Consider the following 19,764-nt stretch of genomic DNA (forward strand, 5'->3'; position numbering starts at 1 on the left):
TACAATAACTAGTCAAAGTGTGACAAAGTTCCTATGGAAGGCAGTAGTATGCAAGTTCAGGATACCTCAGTGTATCATTTCCGATAATGGAAGACAATTCGACTCCGAACATTATCGTCAATGGTGTGCAGAACTAGGAATCAAGCTCAAGTACTCTTCCCTAGGCCATCCCCAGGCAAACGGACACGTGGAAGCAACTAATAAAACCATCATGGGAATACTAAAATAGAAGATAGGCGACAGAAAGAGGCTATAGGCCGACGAGCTCCTGGAAATATTGTGGGCTTACAGAACGACAACAAAACCTTAACAGGTCAAACACCTTTTGCCCTAGCCTATGGGATTGAGGCGATGGCACCAGTAGAGGTCGGGTTACCAAGCTGCAGAAGAAGAAACTTTGAACCAGAAGCAAACGTGGCAGGGTTAGAAGAAAGTCTAGACCCATTAGGGGAGATAAGGGCAGATGTAGAAGTCAGAGTTGTAGCTTTTAAGAGGAAAGCAGAGCAATACATCAACAAATGAGTGAGGCCCAGATCATTCAAACCAGGCGACTTGGTGCTGAAGGAAACCGGAGTGACCTCAGGAGAAGAAGGGAAATTAGGCCCTTGCTGGGAAGGACCTTATGTCGTAGTGGCAAGCCACAAACCGAGTTCTTACCACCTTAAGGATGCCAAAGGACACCAGCTACCTCACCCATGGAACACAGAGCACCTACGAAAGTATTACGTTCAAAGAAAAGATATGTAGTTTGCTTTTATTTCGTTTGTTACTTTACATATGAATATCATTTTCAATAAATGCCAGCACATTTTGTCCACCTTTTCTTTTGTTTTGTTCCTTTTCACTTTTCAGTAAATGACCAAGACTTGAAGAAAACAGAAAAAGGAAAAGGCAATGTAGTCGAGGAACTCTCCCACGAGCCTAAAAACTTAAAGGTTAAAACGGTCGAGGAAACCTCACATTAACATATTCTTGCCAGAAGGCAACGTGGTCGAGGAACTCTCCCACGAGCCTGAAAATTTAAAGGTTAAAACGGTCAAGGAAACCTCTCGTTAACACCTCTGCGCCAAAAAGGCGACGTGGTCGAGGAACTCTCCCACGAACCTAAAAACTTAAAGGTTAAAACAATCTAGAAAACCTCTCGTTAACACCCTCGCAATGTGGTTGAGGAACTCTCCCACGAGCCTAAAAATTTAAAGGTTAAAATGGTCGAGAAAACCTCCCGTTAACACCTTTGTGACATGGTCGATGAACTCTCCCACGAGTCTAAAATCTTAAAGGTTAAAATGGTCGAGAAAACCTCTCATTAAGACCTTCGCAACGTGGTCGAGAAACTCTCCCACAAGCCTAAAAACTTAAAGGTTAAAACGGTTGAGAAAACCTCTCGTTAACACCTTTGTGACGTGGTCGATGAACTCTCCCACAAGCCTAAAATCTTAAAGGTTAAAACGGTCGAGGAAACCTCTCATTAACACCTTTACGACGTGGTCGAGGAACTCTCCCACAAGCTTAAAAACTTAAAAGTTAAAACAGTCGAGGAAACCTCTCGTTAACACCTTTGTGACGTGGTCGAGGAACTCTCCCAAGAGCCTAAAAACTTAAAGGTTAAAACGGTAGAGGAAATCTCCCGTTAACACCTTCTCACCAAAAAGGCGACGTGGTCAAGAAACTCTCCCAAGAGCCTAAAAACTTGGTTAAAATTGTTGAGGGAACCTCCTGTTAACACCTCCGCGCCAAAAAGGTGACATGGTCGAGGAACTCTCCCACAAGCCTAAAAACCTAAAGGTTAAAATGGTCGAGGAAATCTCCCATTAACACTTTCTCGCCAAAAGGCAACGTGGTCGAGGAACTCTCCCACAAGCCTAAAAACCTAATGGTTAAAACGGTCAAGGAAACCTCCCATTAACACCTTCAGCCAGGAGGCGACATGGTCGAGGAACTCTCCCATGAGCCTAAAAACTTAAAGGTTAAAATGGTCTTGGAAACCTCCCGTTACCACCTTCGCCAAAAAGGTGGTCGAGGAACTCTCCCACGAGCCTAAGAACCTAAAGGGTAAAACGGTCGAGGAAACCTTACGTTAGCACCTTCGAGCTGAAAGGCAACATGGTCAAGGAACTCTCCCATGAGCCTAAAAACTTAAAGGTTAGAACGAACATGGAACTCTCCCACTAGCCCTAAAGGTTTAAAGGAGGTCAAGAGAATCTCCTACTGATAGGCGACGTAACGCTCGAATCGTGAACAATGTAAAGCTAATACATAAGGTATGAATAACATGAGCTGATGATGCAGAAGCAGCAATGAATACTACACAACCAACAAACAAAGTTCAAACGCTTAAAAAAGGGCTTACAAAAGTCAAATAAAAAAAATGGCTTTCAAAGTTCATTCATTTACAACGCTTAAAAAAAAAAAACAAGAGACGAAATCAATGGCGAATCATGAGGGGAATGAGAAAACTCTAAGCTAAACAAGCGTCAGGATGGGTAGCGAAAAGCATCAGTCATCTCAGCCCGACCAAGGGAATCATAGAAATGAAGGGCAACCTCACTAGCTTGAATAGACTTCCATTCCAAGGTGTGCAGGTTCGTCGTGGGTTCCCGAAGAAAAAGCTCACGGAGTTGTTTTACCCCCAACTTAAAACCTATACCCCATGCTCGTAATTGAATCTTGGGGGCAGCAACCAACTGGGAAGGACCCGATTAAGGTCTTCTGAGAATCCTCCAAGGCAAATCCCATCTCAGCCAATCGACATTCTAGGATAGAAATTGTTTTCTTAGTAGATTTAACGAATTCCTCAGGCTGAAGGTATTGACAATCGCAGTCTTTAAGAAGACCCTTCACCTCAGCCAAGTTTTTCTCGGCTTCAGTTTTCATCACTTCAGCCGCCCCTAGATTTATGAGTAGCTCTATTTTCTCCTCTCCAAGAGAGGCCAGGCGAGAAGCATACTCGAATTTAGACTTAGACAATCCTTCGATTTTTATTTTTGCACGATCAAAGTTGGCAGCGAATCCATCCTACTCTTTCAAGGCACGCACCACCTGAATAGCCAACTCATCTCGATCTTTCTTAAATTCTCTGCCTGGGCAACTAATTCGTCCCTCTCCCACACAGCTCCCTCTGCTTCATTTAGGCGAGTAGCATGGTCATCCCATTCTTTCCCAATTGCTACCACCTCCTGACAGTAGTGGTCAGCATCTGCAGCGGAAATCACCAACTCCTCTTGGAGTGAGGCAACTTCGGCGCAAAGGGTAACCAACTCGTCATCAAATGAATGGGAGCAAGCCTCAAATTGAGCCAACTCGTCGGCCAATTGGTTCTTCTCACCCTCCAAATGTATCCAATCGTCCGCCAAGTCAGTAGCAAGGCGTCAACCCCCTAAAAAAACAAAAAGAGAGAGAGAGAGAGAGAGAGAGAGAGAGAGAGAGGGTCAAAGATATGTTCTTTAGAATTATTGACCAAAGCATTAAGGAGAACGTAAAAATACCGGTGCAAAAACAATGTGAAGCTGTTGAACAAAGGGATTAATGACCTCTGCTCGGCGAGTATGTAAGGTGGCCGGGGAAGCTATCTGGTGGGAGCTAGAGGAACCTCTCGGGTTGATAGCCGACGAGGAAACATTAGCAAAATCCCCCTGGTTTAGCAGGAGAGCCCGAACAGTTTTTGGCCTTCCCCATCTCACCAGTTTCGTCCTGGCGGGGTACAATTTGATCAATCTCGAGATTCTCCTCAGAAGTTGTCAAAGATGCTTTGCCACTTCCTCAAGGAGAAACACTAAAAGGCGGCGAAGGAATAGAAACCCTGTTGCCACTGGCGAGGGAGAGGGCTGGAAAAACACAGCACAAATTTGGAGTAACCCCACCTTGAAGTTGTCGAGGCAAGGGGGAACTAGGCACTGCAACTAACTCTTGAACACTCCTCTCTTCGCCCCCCTCCAACCGAGGTAGATCCAAAGGAGCGTCAGAAGGCACAAAAATGATTGGTGGGGGCAAGGTCAAAAGATACGTATAAGCTTCAAAGGGAGGGAAGCTCACAGAAGTGGAAGGGGGCATTGTAAAGAGGACGGAATTCAAAATTTGAATATCCTCTTCCACTAGAGTATCGTCACATTGCTGCTAGGAATCATGAGTCGAAGCCATCAAGGGCTACACATCAGCTTCGGCAGCCGCCTCAGCGGTGAGTATACTATCAAGATCTCCCTCGGCCTGCAACATGACGTCATCCAAAGAAGGAGGTAATGGATCCATAGAGGCGGCCATAACACATAGTTTCTCCTAGAAGTAGCCAACTTGGTGCTCCCACCTTTCTGGGAGGTAGTTTTACTTGGCAACTCCTAAGAAGAACTCAACTTGGCATTACCGATGGCTGGAAGTGATGCCCCACTCTATTTTTTAGGAGGAGGTACCAATTTTGTAGCTCTGCCCGCCGTAGAGGGAAGTAAAGAACCACCTTTGGAAGAAATAGACTCATCTGAACATGGTGACACGAGCCTCCTTAACATTTCTTTGTTTCTTCCCAACTTCGCTAGGACGTTTCTTCTTTTTCAAGTCTCCCAACGGCAAGGCCCCCAAAAACTCACGCCCCAAATTATGGGCCCGACTGGGAACCATCACGAACCTTTCAATCTTACTAGGGGTTTAAAGCGCATCCGAGAGGCACAATTTGGGGTGAGCTTGAGCCCAGGACTCCACTAGCCTAACACGGGCCTCCTCACGAGGGGAAAGAATCACTTCGTAGTCATCCCCATCGGGGACGGGAGACCAACATGCCTTAATACAAAATTCCCGATTAGAAACGTCATCGGCAAGAAATTCCCGGCCAGAGCCAGCAATAAGGAAAATTTTGTTGGTCTATTCCTACACAAGAGAGTGCTTATGCTCTAAATCAACCAAGGCTCGACGGGCTCTAAAACTGCAGAGATTCTCCCCTCCAGACGCCTAAACCCATGAAGGGACAAAAATGCGCGGGCTGTTAGGTCTAGGTATTCATCGCCCACGGCTTCCAGCACCAGTCGCCACAAAATGCAGCAGGCCATCAAGATTCTCCAAGCATTGGCCACCAACTGAGCCGGAGCAAGCCCTAAGACATCTAACACGTTGCGAACGGGGTGCACAAAAGGCAATCGAAGCCCCATGGTAAACATAGCAAGATAAAGGGCAACAGAGACAACCATACCTTGGGCGTCGATAGGTTTCTGGTTGGGAGCTGGAGCTTTCAACTCAACGGAACCAGGGATGTTGAAGTTATTCCTGGCATTCTCCAACTCACACAAAGTGAAACGGAGGACCAACGAGAACCTGCAAAAATGGAAGCCGGCGGAGCAACAACAATTCGGGGAGGGGAGTTGCGTGGTGGAGAAGAGTCCAGAGTAGCAACCACTATCTTACCCTTGGAAGAAGAGGAAGCCATGGAAGGTTGAAGGAAATCACAAGAAACACAAGAGGCAAGAACCCAGAGAAGAGAAATGCAAGAACTCAATAAAAGAAGAGGAAGGCAAGAAACATGACAGAAGACCAAAAGAAGAGGGAAAATGGGTAATAAATCGGAGTTGAAGTGAAGTGACGGTTGACATGCTTGAGTAGAAGAAATGAAGTGGCGTACTGACACGACTCGAAGAAAGAAACGACACCTAGTAATCAAGTCCCATCACGCCATGCACAATGGGACTTTGCAGGGTAACTAGAAAGGACATCCCGACCGGTTAGACCCTAAGATGGACTTGGGCCCTTATCAAATGACTAAAGCCCATATCTTGACCGAGAGGTCCAGCCGATAGCAAAGGGAACCCAGCCTATGGCCAATAACAACTGGATAAGCCAATATTGACGGGATAGCTATCTAGTCGTTGGCAAAATCTAAAGGAGGTTATTATTCAAATTTGCTAAGAGATGAATCCTCATCTCTAAATTTGAATTCAAGTAAAGGATAACGACTATTCAATGAGGGAACAAAGATAACTCATTGAGCTCTATATAAAGGAAAAACTCAGGTAAGTAAAGGGATGTAATTATTATTATTATTATTGTTATCCTCAAATTACTGACTTAGGCATCGAATGCATTCCCTCGGACCCCCGTGCTCTCTACACTTTGGTTGCAGGTGATCGTGAAGTGGTGGCGGTGGAACACGTCCATAAAACTTCTAAAACCTTTGTTATCTTTGCCAAAAACTTCTAAAACCTCTTCTCTTGCACGTGCTTGCCAATACGGATACTTACTCAGCATAACCATTGTCCAAATGAGCAAAACAGAGGTGGTCTCTTGCCCAGCAAAATAAAACAACTTACATTCCTCTATTACATCTTTAGGATTCATTCCAATGTTCTTGTCGTTCCCATGCTCTTGAATTTCTTTGATGTTGGATTCTATAAGTATGCCCAGCAAGTCATCATTTCTGGCCTCACCTGCTTTTGTTTCCTTCTCTCTTTTGCTGATAAGGTCTTTGAGCGATGCTTGTATTTTATTGTGAATTTCTTTCATCCTCCTGTTCATCTTAGTTGGTAGATACCTGCATTCAAACCATTCATATAAACATGAAGAGAATAAAAAAGCTTACAAGATTATGCATTGAATTTTCTAGTCTCCACATAATAGTTGATTTTTGAGGTAAAATGTTTCAAAAGTTATGTATCAGAACCAAATCCAAATGACAAACTTGATTAATTATTATTAGCTAGCGTGCACTAGAAAATTTTCGATTTACCTCCATCCTGGAATGTAGGCAGTCTGTATGGCTTTCATCGTAAGCTCTGCTTGCTCTCTTTGGAGTTCGAAAATAAATCAGTCTCCCTTCTTCATAGCTTATTAGACAATGAACGTGAAGCCCAAAATCCATCTACACAAGCCCAACCTCAAGATAGCAAAGCCCATGGTCAAGCTGCCACTCCAGCTTCTGCAAGTCACCCAGATGCCTTAGTCCATTTGGATAAAGGATAAATCACTTGTATTTGTTTATTGTTTATTTCACTTGTATTTGTTCATTTTACTGTTATTATTTTATTCTTTGTAATTCCTTCTAGATGAGCTGTATTAGTCCATTAGGAAGAATATTATTTTGTTAGCAAACCTGTATATAAAGCTGCACTACTGTACATCATCCTTTACAACAATTATATAGCACAATTTGCTTCATTCAAGAACTTCCATGCGTAATGCTCTCTGCATATCAGTCCCCTTTATTCTCCTTCTTTGTTCTTTACATGGTATAAGTAGCCTGAGAGAATATTTCCATGGAAGACCCAACTAAAGACTCCTCTGATTCTACCTCCCACCACTCAGATGCTTCCGAAATCCACACAAACCTAAATACAAACACCTTCCGTGCCACACCCATGGCTTGTTTCTTGAACTTGAGTGACCTCGAAAATCCCTTCCAGCTAGACAATGGCGATAACCCAGCCGTGCTTCTCGTCACTGACCCACTCACCTTCGATAACTACCCCACCTGGTCGCGCGCCATGCGCCACGCTCTACGGGCCAAAAACAAAGTGGGATTTGTCATGGGTGATATCCCATGCCCATCCAACCCAGATGACCCCTTGCTTGAACCTTGGGAGCGCTGCAACGACATGGTGGCTTCTTGGCTTCAAAACTCCATCAGTGCCTCTATTAAATCCAGCGTGGTTTTCTTTGATGATGCAGGGACATATGGCTCGACCTCCAGGACAGCTTCTCCCACCAGAATGGACCACGTATCTTTCAACTCAAGCACAACCTTGCTAATCTCCTCCAAGAACACGACTTTGTAAGTGCTTATTATGGTAAGCTCAAAACCTTATGGGATGAACTCTCAATTTATGACCCCATTCCCGTGTGCAACTGTGGTACCATGTCTACTCTCTCGGATCGTTATCAACGTGATTGTGTTTTTTAGTTTTTGATGGGTTTGAATGATATTTACTCTAATGTACGAGACCAGATAATGTTGTTAGATCCCATACCTCCTGTCACTAAGGTTTTTTCACTAATCCAACAACAAGAGCACCAACATCAGCTTACCCATCATGCCCCATCCCCTGACTCAATGGCTCTTGCCATCAAGAAACCCTTTTCCTCTCAGAAAATTTCACCACAAACACACCCTCACCAAAAGAGAGACAGACCATTTTGCACTCACTACAAAATTACTGGTCATACCTTTGATACATGTTTTAAGGCTGGTAATGCTGAGAGTCCTCTCTATACTCATTGCCATTTATCTGGACATGTAGTAGATAAATGCTACAAATTGCACGGTTATCCCCCGGGTCACAAATTTTTTAACAAAGCTTCTAACCCCACGGTTTTATCTACCCAATCCTCCATTTCTTATCCATCACAACTTGAGGAGTCCAGTGACGACAAAGTAGGTTTAACTAAGGCACAATTTCAGCAACTAATGGCTTTGCTTCAGCCAAGGGAGTTTTCCATTGCTGCTCAGCACTTCGCTAATCAGATTCAGTCCAAGTTGCCTTCATCCAATTCCAACCTTGCTGGTATAACTCTTTCATTATCCACACACACACGTCATGCATTATAATCCAGCACATTTCCTTGGATCATAGACACGAGTGCAACAGACCACATGGTCTGTTGCCCCTCCTTGTTCACTTCTACCACCTCACTTATCTCTCACACTATAAAACTATCAAATGGAACTGAAGTACCTGTCTCACACATCAGTATTGTTCAGCTCACAGCTTCCATTTGCCTCACTGATGTTTTATGTGTTCCATCCTTCACCTTTAATCTCCTTTCAGCTAAGAAACTTGCTACTTCACTCACTTCTCCTTCAAGTCTAGCCACAACACTTCCACAGTTTTCAACACCTTCTCTCACTGTTTCAGCTTCTGTTTTGAACAATGTTGGTGTTACCGACCTTTGGCATTGTCACCTAGGTCATTTATCTTTTCCTTGTCTTAGTTTGATCAATGATCCTATTGTAAAGAACCATATCTCTTCCATTAATACTAAGCCTTGTTACATTTTTCCAATGGCTAAGTTACATCGACTACCATTTCCTACTAGTCAACATGTGACAGCTTTTCCTTTTGAAATAATACATTATGATTTATGGGGCCCTTGCTCAACAACAACATATGATGGGTCCAAATATTTTTTGACAATAGTGGATGACTTTACTAGAAGTACATGGTTATACCTGCTTCATAGTAAATCTTAAACTAGAAAATGCATAGAATCTTTCTACAATCTTATTAAGACTCAATTCAATCTTAAAATCGAAATTTTAAGAAGTGACAATGGGGGGGAATTCCAAATGACTGAATTTTTCAACAACAAGGGCATCATTCATCATAAAAGTTGTGTTGCCACCCCCCCAACGAAATGAGATTGTAGAAAGAAAACATCAACACTTGTTAAATGTGGCTCAAGCTTTAAAATTTCAAGCTGGTCTTCCAATTGAATATTGGAATGACTGTGTTTTAACAGCCACCTATTTAATAAATAGGACCCCGACCCCACTCCTTCAAAATAAAACATCATATGAGCTTTTATTCAATTTTAAACCAACTTATGCTCATCTGAAAATTTTTGGCTCACTATGCTTTGCTTCTACCCTCTCTCAAGGTAGGAAAAAGTTTGATTCTCATGGTCGCATATGTATTTTTCTTGGGTATCCCTTTGGTATTAAGGGATACAAACTCATTGATCTTGAAACAAGAACTACTTTCATTTCTAGGGACGTTGTGTTTCATGAATCAATATATTTCCTTTCATTCAATTCCCTCCCTCACTTCTTCCTTCACTAATCCTCCAAATCTGGTCTTTACTAAATCTTTACCAGACTCTCTAGGTTTTTCAGCTTCCACTCCCTTTCTTGACCATTCCTTAAATACACATTCAGATGCCCCCCCCCCCCTTCGCCCACTTCCCAATTTGATTTGCCCTCCCAACCAGAACCCCCTCTCCTATTTCTCCAATTTCTAGTTCTCCTCCTACCCCACCACCTCATCGATCCACTAGACTCAGAAGAGCACCTCAATATTTGCAAGAATTTCACTGCAAGCAGGCCTCCCTTCATGAACCAACTCAATCTTTGTCCAAGTCTTGCATAGAACTCACGAGTACCTCTCATCCTCTTGCTCACTATCTATCTTATCAGAAATTTACTCCATCCTTTAGTGCTTTTTCAACATCTATTTCCACTACATCTGAACCAGCCACCTATAAGCAAGCCATAAAACATCTTGGTTGGTGCCAAGCTATGAAAACTGAACTAAATACCTTAGAACAAAACCACACTCGGTTCCTCACTGATTTACCTCTTGGAAAACAAGCCATTGATTGCAAGTATGTCTACAAAATTAAATTCAACTCTGATGGGTCCATTGAGAGGCTTAAAACCAGACTTGTTGCTAAAGGGTTTACGCAACAAGAAGGCATAGACTACACAGAAACCTTCTCTCCAGTTCCTAAATTAGTAACTGTTCGGGTCCTCTTATCTGTGGCAGCAATACAAGGTTGGTCCTTACATCAATTTGATGTACATAACGCCTTTCTACATGGTGATTTAGACGAGGAAATTTACATGAGAAAATCCCCGGGTTACACTAAAGGAGAACCTCACCAACTGTGCAAATTAGTTAAGAGCCTCTATGGCCTTAAACAAGCTTCAAGACAATGGCACTCCAAGTTTTCTTCATCTCTCATTGCTTTTAGGTTCAAGCAATCTCGAGCTGACTATATTCTCTCTTCACTAAAGTAAATGGCACTTCTTTCACTGCTTTATTAGTGTATGTTCACAACATTATTGTGGCTAGTAACTGTTCACAGTCCATTTCTTCTCTCAAAACTATTCTGCACGCTCATTTCAAGATAAAAGACCTTGGTTGTTTGCGTTATTTTCTTGGTTTAGAAGTTGCAAGATCCTCTAAAGGAATACATTTATGTCAAAGAAAGTATGCATTAGACATACTTTCAGATTCCGGTTCCCTTGGATGCAAACCTCTTAAGATGCCCCTTGAACAAAATTTCAAGTTGAGTAAGGCTAAAGGGCAGCCCCTTTTAGATCCCAGCCCTTATAGAAGACTAGTTGGACGGCTATTGTATCTCACAATCACAAGACCTTATATCAGCTACACTGTCCAGCTTCTAAGCACTTTCATGGACCACCCCACATCTTCACATCTGGCCACAACTCACAAGCTTCTTAGATATCTCAAGACAATACCTGGTCAGGGCATTTTACTGCCCTCCACATCTCAGTTACAGCTAAGTGTCTATTGTGATTCAGATTGGGCATCATGCCCCGACACACGTCGCTTCGTCACAGGTTATTGCAATTTCTTGGAAAATGCCTTGTTTCTTGGAAGTCCAAGAAACAAACAGTGGTCTCTCACTCCTCCGCTGAAGCTAAGTATCGTTCCATGGCATCCACAAGCTCTGAACTCACTTGGATCAGATTCTTACTTACTGACTTGCAGGTTCCACATCCACAAGGTGCCATGCTCTATTGTGACAATCAAGCAGCCTTACACATTGCCGCCAATCAAGTGTTTCACGAAAGAACCAAGCACTTCGAGTTGGATTGCCACCTCGTCTGAGATAAATTTCAAGAAGGTAGTATCATCACCTCTCATGTTCCCTCACAAGCTCAATTGGCAGACATCTTCACCAAAACATTGCCTGCTCATCTACTACAGTTGCACCTCTCCAAGATGGGAGTAGTAAATCTCTACTCTCCATCTTGCGAGGGGCTATTAGACAACGAACGTGAAGCCCAAAATCCATCTACACAAGCCCAGCCTCAAGATAGCAAAGCCCATGGTCAAGTTGCCACTCCAGCTTCTGCAAGTCGCTCAGATGCCTTAGTCCATTTGGATAAAGGATAAATCACTTGTATTTGTTTATAGTTTATTTCAATTGTATTTGTTCATTTTACTGTTATTATTTTATTCTTTGTAATTCCTTCTAGATGAGCTATATTAGTCCATTAGGAAGAATATTATTCTGTTAGGAAACAAGTGTATAAAACTACAGTACTATACATCATCCTTTACAACAATTACAGAGCACGATTTGCTTCATTCAGGAACTTCCATGCTTAATCCTCTCTTCATATCAGTCCCTTTTATTCTCCTTCTTTGTTCCTTACATAGCTACTTCCAAAGGTCATTCTCGATATCACATACTTGCGAGATTTTCGGGATAAGGCCATACATCTGACAGGTCCCAAATGCAGAGAATAAAATGTAAGAATAAATTATCTTCTCTTCGGGTGAGAATAGAACCACAATTTGAATGCAAATGATTTCTTCCTCTTCATTGATAACTTGGGCTACTTAAATAAGTAAGCCACTTACAAGAAACCCGAACTTAAAGGATAACTGGTAGCTAATTAATTGAAACCCGACTTGCACATAAAACAGTATATGCACACGTAAAACAGAGCATTACAACAGAAATAAAAACAATGAAAATAAAACAACGTAAAACTCGCAATTGGCAACTGCATGCGACCCAGTCAAGCTTCCTTCTTCACGTTCCTTCTTCATGTGCCCATAACTTCGTCCACTACGTCCCACCTTCTGTATGCCACATGCAATGTTGTCCCAGGTATTTAGGATTTGGCACGGGCCCTTACTGACTTTCGTGGTTTATCAATACCCCCCCCCCCCTCCCATTACGTGGATCCTTGTCCTCAAGGTCCATGTCTGGGAACATCTCCGACAACTGTTTGGTAGGTTCCTAGGTTGCCTCTTCTGCTGGTAGATTTTTCCAATGAACCAAACTTTCTTCGACAATCTGAGCCCCTTGTTTTATCCAGCGGTGATCTAAAATAGATTAAGGTTCTAGCACGAAGACTCTGTCATCAGTGAATGGTGGCAACTCCGTGCTGTGTTGTACGCTATTGTCTTCATGAGTGTTGTACCGTTTGAGTAGCGATACATGAAAAACGGGATGGACGCGTGACCCTTCTGGCAATTGAAGGTTATAGGCGACTGATTTGATTTTTTGCAGAATTTTGTAGGGGCCATAAAAGCGACTAGCCAATTTCTGATGGACCCTTTTAAAAATCGTTTGCTGACGATAAGGATGTAGTTTTAGAAGCACTAAGTCGCCAACTTCAAACGAAACTTCTCTTCTCTTTTGATTTGCAAATTGTTTCATTTGGTTAACCGAGCGTGCAAGATTGGTCTTGAGTTGTTGTAATAATTGATCTCGGTTTAGTAATCGTTGATCAACTTCGTGCACTGGTGAGAAGCCTTCGTTATACGATGGAATGGTGGGTGGCAATCTTCCATACAGTGCTTGGAAAGGGGTCATTCCCATCGATATATGATAAGTGGTGTTGTACCAGTACTCAGCCCAAGGTAAATAGAAGCTCCATTTTCATGGCCACTGGTTTACAAAGCATCTGAGATATTGTTCAACGCAGCAATTGACGACTTCCGTTTGGCCATCGGTCTGTGGGTGATACGCAGAGCTGAGCTGCAGTTTAGTGCCTGAGATTTTGAAGAATTCTTGCCAAAAGTTGCTCACAAAAATGGGATCGCGGTCACTGACGATTGATCTGGGCATTCCGTGCAGCTTAAGAACGCCTTCCACAAATTTTTCTACGACACCCTTAGCTGTAAATGGATGTGTCAATGTAAGGAAGTGGGCTGACTTACTGAGCCTGTCGACGACTACCATGATGGTATCCTTGCCTTGCGAGGTTGGTAATCTCTCAATAAAATCAAGTGTGATGTTGTCCCATATTTGGCATGGAATGGGTAAGGGTTGTAAGAGTCCTGTCGGCGCCAAGGTTTCTGCTTTAATTTTCTGGCACACCGCGCAACATTTAATATACTCTTGGACTGATTTGAGCATCCCCGGCCAATAAAATTGTTGCCCCAATTTTTTGTAGGTGCGCAGTATGCCTGAGTGGCCGCCCACCTTGGTGTCATGCATCTCATGATGCAGCTTGGCCCGTAAGGTTGGATCGGCTGGTACTATCACCTTATTCCTATAACGCAGTAGGCCATTGCGCCACACGTAGTGGCCGTTGGGTTGGTTGGTTGCTACACGGCCCATAGACTGGATATACGGGTCCTCCATTGCCACTTGTTTAATCTCTTCCCATAAGTCAACCTGAGAAATAAAAATATTATGGAGGACGGGGCTTCCTTGCTTTCATGAGAGAGCATCGGCTGCAGAGTTTTCACGTCCCAGGCGATACGTTATCTCATAGTCATAGCCTAAAAGTTTGGCTACCCATTTTTGTTGCTCTGGTGTGGTGATGTGTTGCTCTAGAAAATACTTTAGGCTTCTTTGGTCCGTTTGAATATAGAATTTACGGCCTAGTAGATAAGGACACCATAGCCGGATTGCTTCCACAATTGCTAACATTTCCTTGGCATATGTGGACCAAGACCTTTTTGCCACCCCGAGTGCCCAACTCATGAAGGCCACTGGTCTACCTTGCTGCGATAATACCGCTCCAATCCCTTAGCCCGATGCATCAGTTTCAATAGTGAAATTGTCGTTGAAGTTGGGCATTGCTAGTATTGGTGTGGTTGTCATGGCCTGTTTTAGAGCAACAAAGGCAGCCTCTGCTTCTTCATGCCACCCGAATTGGACCTTCTTAAGGAGATTGGTGAGGGCCCGTGCAACAATGCCATAATTTTTGACAAATTTTCTATTATATCCTGTTAATCCCAAAAAACCATGTAACTCAGAAATGTTAGAGGGTCGTGGCCATGCCACCATCGCGGCAATTTTACTATCATCGACTTTTACTCCTTGACTGGTGACAATATGTCCCAAGTATTCCAACTCTTGGGTTCCAAAAGCACATTTGCTAGCTTTGACAAAGAACTGTTGCTGCTTCAACATCGCCAAAGCCTGTTTAACATGCAACAAGTGCTTGTCCCAAGTAGGACTATAAACTAATATATCATCAAAGAAAACTAGTATGAATTTTCTAAGATGAGGACGGAATATAGAGTTCATGATAGCTTGAAATGTTGAAGGTGCATTGCACAGGCCGAAGGGCATAACCAAATATTCGTAATGTCTGTTATGAGTGAGGAAAGTGGTTTTTTGAATATCCGGGGGATTCACTCATACTTGATGGTATCCGGCCCTTAGATCTAATTTGGTAAAGTACAACGCACCATAGAGTTCGTCCAACATATCATCCACGATGGGAATGGAAAAGCGATCTTTTATGGTGGCAGCGTTGAGTGCACAATAGTCTGTGCAAAAACGCCAGTTCCCATCCTTCTTTTTCACTAGTAGAACCAGTGATGAGAAGGGGCCTGTACTGGGTCGAATGAGGCCTGAGTTTAACATATCTTGGACTTGTTTCTCGATCTCCTCTTTTTGATAGTATGCATATCAGTATGGTCTGACATTAATTGGCTTCATTCCTTCTTTGAGTGAGATGTAATGGTCTATCTCTCTGATGAGCGGTAAACTTGAGGGCTCTTGAAATAATTCTGAAAACTCTTGTAATATTTCCTGCACATTAGGATGTATTTCTTCGGTTGGTCCCTTAGTATTGACTTGTAAGCAGATGGCAAAAATCGTGTGGCTCTGGCGAGCCTCTTTTGACAGCTCTTTCATTGATGCATTTTGTATATTTTCTCTGTCAGCCCCTTGCAACCGCCTGATCTGGTTCTCCCAAAGGAACTCCATGGTCAACTGTTTCCAGTTGCACACCATGGATCCTAACATTTCCAGCCATTGGATTCCCAAGACTAAATCCAGCCCGATAAGAGGAAGGGAATAGAGAGTTAAAGAGAAAACAGTGCCTTGCAAGTCCACCCGTACCTCTTCGAAATGCCCTTGGCACTTCAGTTTGTCGCCATTAGCTGTTCGCACGTTGAAAGTCTCGGTTGGCGCCACTGGTAGTCGCAACCTGTTGGCCAATTGCTCACTGATGAAGTTGTGAGTTGACCCACTGTCGATTAATACGACGACGTTATGAGAGCCGATCATAGCAGCTACCCGCATGGTTTTGGGTGCGGTCCACCCTGTTAACACATGCAATGTGATTTCGGGTTCAAGAGGCCCTTCGCGTGTCTCTTCCGTTGGCTGTTCTTCGTTCCCATCATTGCCCAACAAATCACTATTTTTCTCGCAATTCTCCAGCATGAGTATCCGTGGGCCCTGGCATTTGTGTCCTACAGTGAAACAATCATTACAATTGAAGCATAAATTTTGAGCTCATCTCCGCTGCATTTCGTCCCACGTAAGTCGTCGCACGGGAACGGTAGGGGCCTAGTGGTGCTGCCCGATTAGTAAGGGGAAGAGCTAGGGGAGCTCGTGTTGTTGGTGCAGGTCTTACAAACCTCCTTTGTCTAGCCAGCTGATCATCCTTCATTCTTGCTAAATTAATGGCTTCTTTGAGTGCCTGAGGCTTAAACATCCGTATACCATCCGAGATGTCCGTCTTTAAGCCCCACATAAAAGTACCTACAAGAGCTCTTTGCGTCCATCCGTGAACTTGATTGCCCAAGCGCTCGAATTCCCGCTGGTAATCACGCAAAGAACCAACCTGCCTTATCCTTGAAAGGGCTTCATCAAAATCTTCACACTCTGACGGCCCAAAGTGAGCCTAGAGTTCGTCTTCAAAATTTGCCCACGAGAGAGCACGTCCTTCTTCTCGGAGTGTCCTGCGGATCCATTGCCACCACTGGTTGGCCTCTCCTTCCAAGTGATAAGAAGCCAAAGAAACTCTTTGGGTGAGAATAGAACCACAATTTGAATGCAAATGATTTCTTCCTCTTCATTGATAACTTGGGCTACTTAAATAACTAAGCCACTTACAAGAAACCCGAACTTAAAGGAAAACTGGTAGCTAATTAATTGAAACCCGACTTGCACGTAAAACAGAACATGCACACGTAAAACAGAGCATTACAACGGAAATAAAAACAACGGAAATAAAACAACGTATAACTCGCAATTGGCAACTGCATGCGACCCAGTCAAGCTTCCTTCTTCACGTTCCTTCTTCACGTGCCCATAACTTCGTCCACTACGTCCCACCTTCTGTATGCCGCATGCAATGTTATCCCAGGCATTTGGGATTTGGCCTACGGATTCTTGCTGACTTTCGTGGTTTATCAACATCTAACTCAATGGACCCTTCTTTGGTAATGGAACTTACCCATTTGCAAATCATGTCGTTGCAACTCGGATGAATTGCTGGTAAAAAACTCTGAAGCAAACAACACAAAAAGTAATGGAATTTATAGGTGGGATTGAAGAAATTCTTTCCAAGTAGACAAAGCTAAACAAGGAAAAATTTCAGGCATTAATTGCCCTCTCACACTCCAACTAACCAATAGATCAACAACCGATCAACATGGATACATTGTTAGAAACTATTAATAGAAATTGCAAAAAAATCACTTCAATGTCTCTATATATTGAGTGTTAATGGAATAAAACAAATGGAAAGAATTAACTAACCTTCAATTTCTCTAGATGGAATGCTGGATTGATAATCTTTCGGTGTTTAGCCCATTTCTCAGTTTCATAAGAGGCAAGACCGGTTACTAGTAACTTGGTAAATGGATTTCCTTGCGGCTTTTGGAAGGTGCAGTGCTTGGAGAATATATCTTTTAGTTGTTCAGTGTCCGTAACGCGCACCCTTGGTGTCGGACCAATCCATATAAAGGAGTTCTTACCTACATATTTGTGCTTGTTATTATATATATGACAGTTGAGAAGCAAATCTAATATCATTTATCAAATTAATAAACACTTATATACCCATCTACATGTGCCAAAATCTGTGGATTCTATCGTTAAAGGGAAACCAAATTGAAGGAAACGAATCACAAGAGATGGCTGCTGGGAGTATTATAGAAGAGATATATACATACCATAATTCTTCAGAGTTTGAAAGTCAAAGGCAAAGACACGAGGTGCAATATCATTGGTGAAGCTCATGGGTTTAGACGTCGCTTCATTTATTATCCGAGAGCTCTCCTTCAAGTCTCCAAAAGAAATCCGGTAGGAGTTTCCCTTAAAACCTTGCTCCCTCAGACATCTCTCTAGCTTCTTCGGCTTAGACCACACCCAGCTCAGCGCTCTCCATGCTGATCTGAGTACCGCGATCGTTAAAATGGACATGAGCGCAAGAGTTGGAAATGAGATTTCCATGATGAACAAAAACCGAGAGTGAAGTCAGAAGGAAAAGGAACTGAAGAAAGTGCTTGAGCGAGGGGGGCTTTTAAAGATGGAAAGAGCCTAAGAGGTATCTTTAGAAAGGAAGGTGATTGCCATGTTTGCTGTGTTTAAAGATAGGAAGCTAGCTAGCATGGTCAATGATGAATGCTTTGATGGAAAAGCAAACAGAGAAGAAATGACGAATGCATTAATGGAATAGCAAACAGAGAAGAAATGACGAATGCTTTAATGGTGACGAATGCTTTAATGGAATAGCAAACATAGTCGAAATGACGAATGCTTTAATGGAATAGCTACAATGCCCCAAACCCGATTAGCCTGGAGAATTACTACCTATAACTTAAGAACATGTTTTCCAACACAACTAAAATAAAACTCCAAAACTTTATTAGCAAAACTCAATCTCATGTACTCTAAATAACCACATTGAAAACTCCATGAAGTCATTACTACAACAAAATAAACTAAGGAGTGCACAATCTCCTAGTAGTCATAACAAACCAAACTAATAACTTCATAAGTCTTACTAAACCCAAGCCCAAGATATAATTAAATTTAAAAGACATTAAAACTAAAGGACATCAGAATTCCTTCTTCTAACATCCTCTCCCAGCTTAATCATGCTCACCAATCTAATCCAAGTCCTCAGTTGGACTCTCCACATCATCTGAAAAATATTATGAAGATAGGGGGTTGAATTATCAACAACTCAGTAAGCAGATGATATATGCTAGTGTGCAAACATAAGCATTTACAAAGTATAGCATGCAGAACAAAATATTTTCCAGAGTTATCATGCAGAGCATAACATATTTTCAAAAGTAACAAAGCGATGGTTTTAAGACACGTAAAACTCATAATACTTTGACATAACATAAACTGAGTATCATCATCAGACCAAAACAGAGCATCACATAGACCAGAGACCATGTTTCACCCCCGTGGTAGGGTTGTGCTAACCCCGGTGGCCAAACCAGGCAGAGATAGAGGTGAAATCTTTCATTTATTCTTCTCGGAGCCCCGAGTGTGCACAAAGGAAAGACCACAATAAAACCACTTTGTTTCCAAAGTGGATGCACTCAGAGACAGAGAAGTTGGTACCAACCCAAACAGAGCAAAGCATAACAGAGCAGAGCAGAGACAGAATCAGATACAAATACCAGTACACCATGCCAAAGGTTTTTAGATGTTATATCAAAATAATACAGAGTACCAAAACAGAATAAGATAGTTTACACACATTGACAACAAAAGGCAGAACATCTTTCTAAATAAATGCACAATTTTCCATATTCCTAATATCGCTCGCTTTTTCAGATTTCAGAAACCACATGATAAAATTTAGCTTATGTCTACACAATGCATGTCAAAAAATATTTTTCTTTTTTCATAAAGATTTGATGAATAATGCAGATAAGCGACCGAGGTTGATCTTTGTTTTTTCCAAGTTCCCATTACAACACAAAATATGCAAGTTTTCATAAGGTCAACCTCATTCTTATTAACTTGTATAAAACCTAGCATAGAAACCCCGCTTACCTGGACAACTTAGTTTTTTCAGAATTTTCCTCAAAAATGTCGAGTCGAAAATAAATCGTCACCTATAAAAATAATCACATAATTTCCGTAAGTTTTCAATCA

At 42.4% G+C, this 19,764-nt stretch overlaps 1 pseudogene; it reads right to left on the reverse strand.

The window, feature by feature from the left end:
- Positions 1-4,877: 4,877 nt before the first annotated feature.
- On the reverse strand, positions 4,878-18,096 carry LOC108995826 (annotated as a pseudogene).
- Positions 18,097-19,764: the final 1,668 nt, after the last annotated feature.

The sequence above is a fragment of the Juglans regia genome, chromosome 2 (assembly GCF_001411555.2).
Source record: "Juglans regia cultivar Chandler chromosome 2, Walnut 2.0, whole genome shotgun sequence".
In the NCBI taxonomy this organism is placed as follows: domain Eukaryota; kingdom Viridiplantae; phylum Streptophyta; class Magnoliopsida; order Fagales; family Juglandaceae; genus Juglans; species Juglans regia.